Source organism: Amblyomma maculatum, chromosome 10 (assembly GCF_055883805.1).
Source record: "Amblyomma maculatum isolate TAMU_Amacu chromosome 10, ASM5588380v1, whole genome shotgun sequence".
In the NCBI taxonomy this organism is placed as follows: domain Eukaryota; kingdom Metazoa; phylum Arthropoda; class Arachnida; order Ixodida; family Ixodidae; genus Amblyomma; species Amblyomma maculatum.
In genome coordinates, this window is record NC_139353.1 from 89,240,673 (window position 1) to 89,247,793 (window position 7,121).

Genomic DNA, 7,121 nt, shown 5'->3' on the forward strand with positions numbered 1-7,121 from the left:
TGTGCTTTCTAGCCATATCGAGAGCAAATGTTATTACTGAAGTCACGAGGGAATTCCCCGAGTAATCGATGGTAACATTTGGCGTAGTCAAGTTGTTCTAACTGCTGCTGACAACAATGCTGCAGATAACCAGCGCATGCGTAGATAGTCCCTCTTTCCTTCTTCCCCGCCTTTCTTTCCTTCTCTATATATTTCCGAGCCGGAAATAAAGCGTCGTCTTTTCGCTCTGCGAATCTGCCTGGTTTTCATCGCATAGCTGCCGGCCTTTTGCCGGTAGAACGCAACAGTGGCGACGAGGATTCTGCTGCAGCAAGGAAACCAAATACGCCCAAGCACGACAGTCATGCAGAAGGAACCCACCGCCAAGGATCAGCCATGGCACACAGGCTACCGGAATTCGAAGACGAAAAAGATAAGTGGCAGCCGTACCTTGTCAAGGTTCAAGCTTATTTCGAAGCGAACGATCTGATAGACGATGCTAAGAAAAGAGCCCTGCTGGTAGTGGTGCTTGGAACAAGGACAATAGAAATTTTGAACGCGAAGGTAGCACCGCGAAAGCCTAACGACCTTACCTACAAAGAAGTTGTGGAGACGCTAAGCAGCTACTACGACCCGTTACCGAATGAAATCTCTGAAAGTTTCAAGTTCTTCCATCGCTGCCAGCAAGAAAGGGAATCTGTACATGCATTCATTGTGGCAATACGGCAGATGGCACACAATTGCAATTTTGGAACGATGCTAGACAGAATGATAAAGGACCGTATTGTGTGTGGTGTCAGATCCAAGAATCTGCAGAAGCAGCTGTTAGCGAAGAAAAATCTGAATCTCGAAGAAGCCGAGGCTCTTGCCCTCGCCGCAGAGAACGCTGAACGCGATTCGCAAGGGATTGTTACTGACCAAGAACAAGCGAGATTGCTAAAGCTCTCTGGCCAATACGAATCGCGCACGAAGTCACAGGGCGTGCAACAATGCAAATGTTGCGGTAAGCATGGTCATAATACAAAGGCTTGTCGACTAATCAAGCGCAAATGTTTTAAGCGTGCACGGCCAGGGCATTTAGCGTGAATGTGTGCAGCAAATGAGACAAGCAGAACGCTAGCACTAACAGCACAGACGCCAGAAACCGAAGAGAGTGATAGTAGCGCGTCCCAAATCTGGTCCTTGACCACCACGCGCTCTCTTATACCCCCATCAGAAAATCGTTTGCATGGAATGGCATCGAAATAATGATGGATATTGATACCGGCTCCCCTGTTTGCGTCATTCCCAAAGGCATTTACCAAGTGCACTCCCATCAATGGCTGCAGCTGCAAAAGTCGGAAGTACAGCTTTCATGCTATCTCGGAAAGTTGCCACTCCTCGGTACACTGACCATGCCAGTTTCCTATGAAGGTACCACAGTACAATGCAGTCTGACGGTTTTAGACTGCAATGGCCCCAGTCTTTGCGGTCGGGACCTGCTGAAAAAATTGACAGACGAACGCATTCAGGTGCTGACTATGTATTAGAAGCCTTCCGTATCAAAGCAAGCCAGGGAGGACGTGCCGATGCTGCTCCAGCAAAACTGCGACCTGTTCACTGAAGGCGCTGGTCTCATGAAAGGTCCGCCAGCTCGACTGCACATCAAGGCCGGAGCAAACCCCAAGTTCTTTAAGGCAAGGAAAATTCCTTTTGCACTTCGTGATAAAGTGTCTAAAGAGCTTGACAGATTAGTCTCGGCTGGCATAATATCACCAGTTCCTCATTCTGAATGGGCAACGCCATTCGTGCCAGTCTTGAAGAAGGACGGAACAGTGTGCATTTGCGGGGACTTTAAGATTACACTAAACCCTGTGTGCGAGGTTGAGCAGTACCCCTTGCCTGTCATAGACGACATTTTTGCAAATCTATGTGGAGGAAAAAAATTCAGTACTTTAGACCTTCGCGATGCTTACAATCAGGTTGAGCTAGATGAAGACTCGCGGAAATTAGCAGTGATAAACACACACAAGGGGCTCTTTTGCTACAACAGGTTACCGTTTGGCATCGCATCAGCACCAGCGATATTCCAACGAAAGATTGAATCGGTGCTGCAAGGACTAAAAGGGACTCAGGCTTATCTAGACGATGTCCTGGTAGCCGAGAGCAGCAATGCTGATAACGCAAATCTGCAAGCGGTGCTACAGCGTTTGCGCGAGAACGGTATCAAACTTAGTTATGACAAGTGCAAGTTTGGCGAACAATCGGTGACGTATCTTGGTCATCGTATTGATGTTGAAGGGCTACACCCCCTCGAGAAGCACGTGGATGCAATCAGGCTAGCCCCTTTACCGCGAAATGTTGCCAAGTTGCGATCCTTTGTGGGAATGGTTACAATTTACGACAAGTTTTTGCCAAATCTTTCCACTATGCTTGCACCCCTGTACAGCCTTCTTGAAAAAGGTGCAAAATGGGTTTGGCACGAAAAAGAAGACGCGGCATTTAAGAAGGCCAAGGATGCTTTGTGTTCAGCCCCAGTGCTAACATACTTTAATCTGCAGCTGGAGTTGATGTTGGAATGCGATGCTTCACCTTACGGTGTCGATGCTGCCCTTTTCCACCGAATAAATGGTGAAGACAGGCCAATTGGCTTCCGATCACGGACGCTCACCTACGCTGAGAGAAACTACTCCCAAATTGAGCGAGAGGCTTTAGCCCTGGTGTTTGGCGTGACACGGTTTCGCGATTACCTGTTGGGCCAGGAGTTCACGCTTGTAACGGACCACCGCCCCTTATTAGGTCTACTCCGACAGGATCGTCAAACTTCTGTCGCCCGAATTCAGCGCTGGACGCTTTTGCTAGGGGCATACAAGTACAAGCTCATTTGTAAACCTGGAAAACAGATGCTAATTTCTGACGCTCTAAGCCGTTTGCCTCAATCGCTGCAGGAGCCGCAAGCGGAAACAGAAGATCTGTCGGAAATGGTGCTTATAATCGACGAATGGGACCAACCAGCGGTTTCCCACCAAGAGATTCAAGCGCTCACAGCAGCTGACGGGCTTTTGCAAGAGATATGCAGGTACGTGACTAATGGACGGCCCTCCGTCGTAGAAGGTGACAGCAGGGAAGTGGCGGAATTCCGGAAAAGGAGACATGAGTTGTCTCTGGAGAAGGGGCTGTTGTACTGGGGGCATCGTGTGGTGATACCAAGTGCGGCACGTGAGAAACTGTTGACGATGCTACACGAGTCTCATCAGGGTGCGTCAACCATGAAGACAAGGGCGAGGGCTAAGTTTTGGTGGCCCGGTTTAGATCAAGATATTTGTAGATTGGTCTCGAATTGTCGAAGCTGTGTGCAGGCTTTGCCCATGCCCCCTAGGAATCCTGTCAGCTGGCCGATTTCAAGAGAGAGGTGGTCACGGCTGCATGCGGACTATGCAGGGCCTATTGGAAACAAAATGTTGTTGGTAATTGTCGATGCACACAGCAATTGAATAGAAGCCATTCCAGTATCTCGAGCAACCGCTAAAGCCACTGCCGATTGCATGAGAACCTTGTTTAGCAGGTTTGGATTGCCCCGCACCATAGTTACCGACAACGGTACACCCTTTACTGGGTTAGAGTTTGCGGTATTCCTACAGAAAAATGGAATCGAGCATATTCGTACCCTGCCTTATCACCCCCAGAGCAATGGTCTTGCGGAACGAGCCGTAAGAACAGTCAAGGAGGGCTTGAAGAAAATGCCGGGCGTGGAGTTCACAACTGCTCTGGCGAGAATTCTTTGTAACTACAGAAATTCGCCACAAGCTTCAGGCTCTACTCCGTCCGAACTTCTTCTGGGATACCGTTTGCGTACAAAATTAGATATGTGTTTTCCTCCCAGGAACTACGAAATGCCCAAGCATTCAGAGACTGATTCCGCCAGTTGGTACTTCACCCCGGGAGACGCAGTCTACGTGCGCAACTACGGCGTAGGAGAAAAGTGGACACCAGGCGAAGTGAAATCGACGAGTGGTGCCCGTCTAGTCACTGTGGCTACTGAGGACGGAGTCGTTCGACGTCATGTCGACCAGATCCGAAAACGCTCATCAGACACCGACGGAAGCAGAGAAGTATCAAGTCCTGCAGAATCGCCTCCTGCGACCTTAGGGGCCCCGACAGACGAGGCTGACGACCTTCCCGAAGGGCCTGTTCCTGAGCTACGCCGGTCCACAAGAACTAGAAAGCCAGTGGAGCGCTATGGCTATTAGGGGAAGGAAATGCTGCTGACAACAATGCTGCAGATAACCAGCGCATGCGCAGATAGTCCCTCTTTCCTTCTTCCCCTCCTTTCTTTCCTTCTCTATATATTTCCGAGCCGGAAATAAAGCGTCTTTTCGCTCTGTGAATCTGCCTGGTTTTCATCGCGTAGCTGCCGGCCTTTGGCCGGTAGAACGCAACACTGACTCATCGTGATCGGCGAGCACAGTATGGTGAATGTTAGTCTTCTGTGCTCAAGTCAGCAGCTTCAGAGAGATGTTTGTATGTCTCTGCTAATCTGAAGAAAACCCAATGGCTTCTCCACAAATCCAGGTCACGCATGAACACATTCTTCTGTGGTAATTTTAGAGCAGTGAGAAATTAAAATGTTTTATCAGCATGGTGAAACACTTTGAGTGCATATTTTATGTAAAGTGTTATTCTACTTATGTTTGTGGTTCTCTATGTAGTGTGGTTGACACTTATGGTGTTATCTTGCAGGAGTCTCTTGTAGCAGCAGAACTGAATGAAGAGGAAGGAGATGATACGTCATCTCCTATAATTATTCTTGGAGCAAAAAGAATTTTTATCTTGAAGCATTTTTTTTTCTAACAGGAGGATTGCTATCAGATATTTGATCTTGAAGTTGGTGCGAATGTGGAAATCTCGGCAGAACATGTTCCAGGCTTTGGCATGCTGTCTTCATCATCGCATGGCACAAACCAGGTGTGTTCAGTGATTCGCCAACAGCCTACCGGAAGAATACTACCTCTCACAGCCCCATCCACTCCATCACGGAGTGGAGCTCTCAGATCAGACAAGCTCACAAGGAAGCTACGCAAACGATTTCCCGCACCACGGACACCCCAGTTACAGACTCTCATCTTCTCACATCTGGAACGCCCGCCGGCAACTTATCAGAAGATGGAAATGTCAGAAACGCAACCGGCTATTGCACACGCACATCACGGAACTCACCACCGAGGCACAGAGATACGCCACAAGGCTATCCAACCAGAACTGGCAGCAGTTCTGTGAATCCCTCAAGGAAACGCTGGGAACCTCCAGAACATGGGCGATACTGCGACACCTCGTGGACCCTACCACCTCGCGCGCAGTCACAAACCGGACGCTCAAACAAATTGCGCACATGTTTCCAGGAGACAACTGTACCCTGCTCAGCGCACTCAAAACACGATACATCGGACCACCAGCCCCACCCTGCAATCTCGACTACACAGGCGTTCCAAATGAGCATCTTGACGCCCCGATCACAGAGGCAGAGGTATACGCCACAGCCCGCTCATCCACCCGCAACACGGCGGCAAGCGCAGATGGAATCACCAATGGAATGATCAGAAACCTCAACGCCACCCAAATTAAGGCACTTACTACCTATCTAAATCAGGAAATGTGGCCCATGGGAGACATTCCACCGGACTGGAAACATTCCGAAATTATCACAATTCCTAAGCCAGGTAAAACACCCAATCTCGAAGCTCTAAGACCTATATCTCTAACATCATGCCTCGACAAACTTTACGAACGCGTAGCCTACACCAGACTACAAAACTTCGTAGAAGACCAGGACATCCTGCTCACCTCCTGAATCTGCAGTAGTGGAGAGGAAGTTTATTGTTTTTGCGCGCTGCCTTCTGACACTATTTAAAGTGTGCGGTGTGTGCCAAGCTCCATGCAAGGTCAGCACTAAAGTATCGGGGTCTTTGCTTTCAATCAGCAGCACCTGCCCCTACATGCATGAACAAACGTGGTATAGCCAGCCAAGGCTCAAGAGGAAGCCAGTTGGAAGTATACTTTTGTGTGCTGCCATATGCTTCTCTGGCTCAAGCAGAGAAGGCACTGAGATTGCTAAAGCAGATCAACATTCAGGTCCCGTCAGCTGAGATGTACATCTACCAGCGTGTACTCTTCCAGCCTGCCATCCAACAAGTATGTATCCAGAAAAATGTGCATACTTTGTTTTGGCCTTCAAGTTATTGCTGAATTGAAGCTTTAAAACAAGTGAAATTGTGCTTTTTTTAGTGTGGTATGAGACATTTAATTGAGTTGTTTTTTGTTGACAGTTAATTGATTACTGGAGTTAATGCTGCCTTATGTGCAGAGCTTATAGTCAATGCTTGCATTTTGAAGCTTGCCAATAGGGATTGGGTAAAGTTTTGGCTAACCAATTAGAACCTTCACTCTTAATAGAATCCCATTTGCGAATGAACATCCAGCGAGCACGAATATGTCCAGCCTTACAAGCTATGTAAATGTGGAAGTCCAGGATTTAGTGCTGAATAGTAATGCAAAGCACAGTGCTGTAGTCCTAACTGAAGTGTGGCCAGTTATTGAGCTCGCTGCAAATTCAACCGTGGGTATTCACAATTTACTGAATTTTGTTACAGGTGTGGGAGGCTGAACAAAACGACGTAATAGGAGACTTGAATTGGAAAGGGAAAGCAGAGTTGGCAGGAGTTGGTTGCTGCGACTGCCCTGGGTTCTGTGCCAAATTATGACACACAGTTTCATGGATGTTCAATCGAACAAGGTCATTCACTTCATACAGGTGCAGCTTAGAGAGGTAGGCGCTGAAAAACATTTTCGACTGGTAGCTTTCACTTATAATCTTGTGCTAACAGTGATTTGGTGCGAATACTATGCAGAATGATCAAGTAAAGACAAGCAACTCCACGGAAAAGTATGGCCTGGTGCAGTATCTTGAAGTGCTCAAGTCCCATGGTGTTGCAGTCGCTACCTTGACCACTGATTGGCACCCTGCTATTAAAAAGCACATGCAAACAAAAGAGTCTAGCATCAACCACAGATTTGACATGTGGCATGTTGCCAAGAGTAAGTCTAAAACTTCATTTCTTAGGAATGTCTTTATTGCTAGCAGTTTCGGTTGTGTACAGATGTGCATT

The 7,121-nt window shown here is 48.0% G+C and overlaps 1 pseudogene; it reads left to right on the plus strand.

Moving 5' to 3' along the window:
• The first annotated feature begins 357 nt into the window (after positions 1 to 357).
• On the plus strand, positions 358 to 2,529 carry LOC146176978 (uncharacterized; annotated as a pseudogene).
• Positions 2,530 to 7,121: the final 4,592 nt, after the last annotated feature.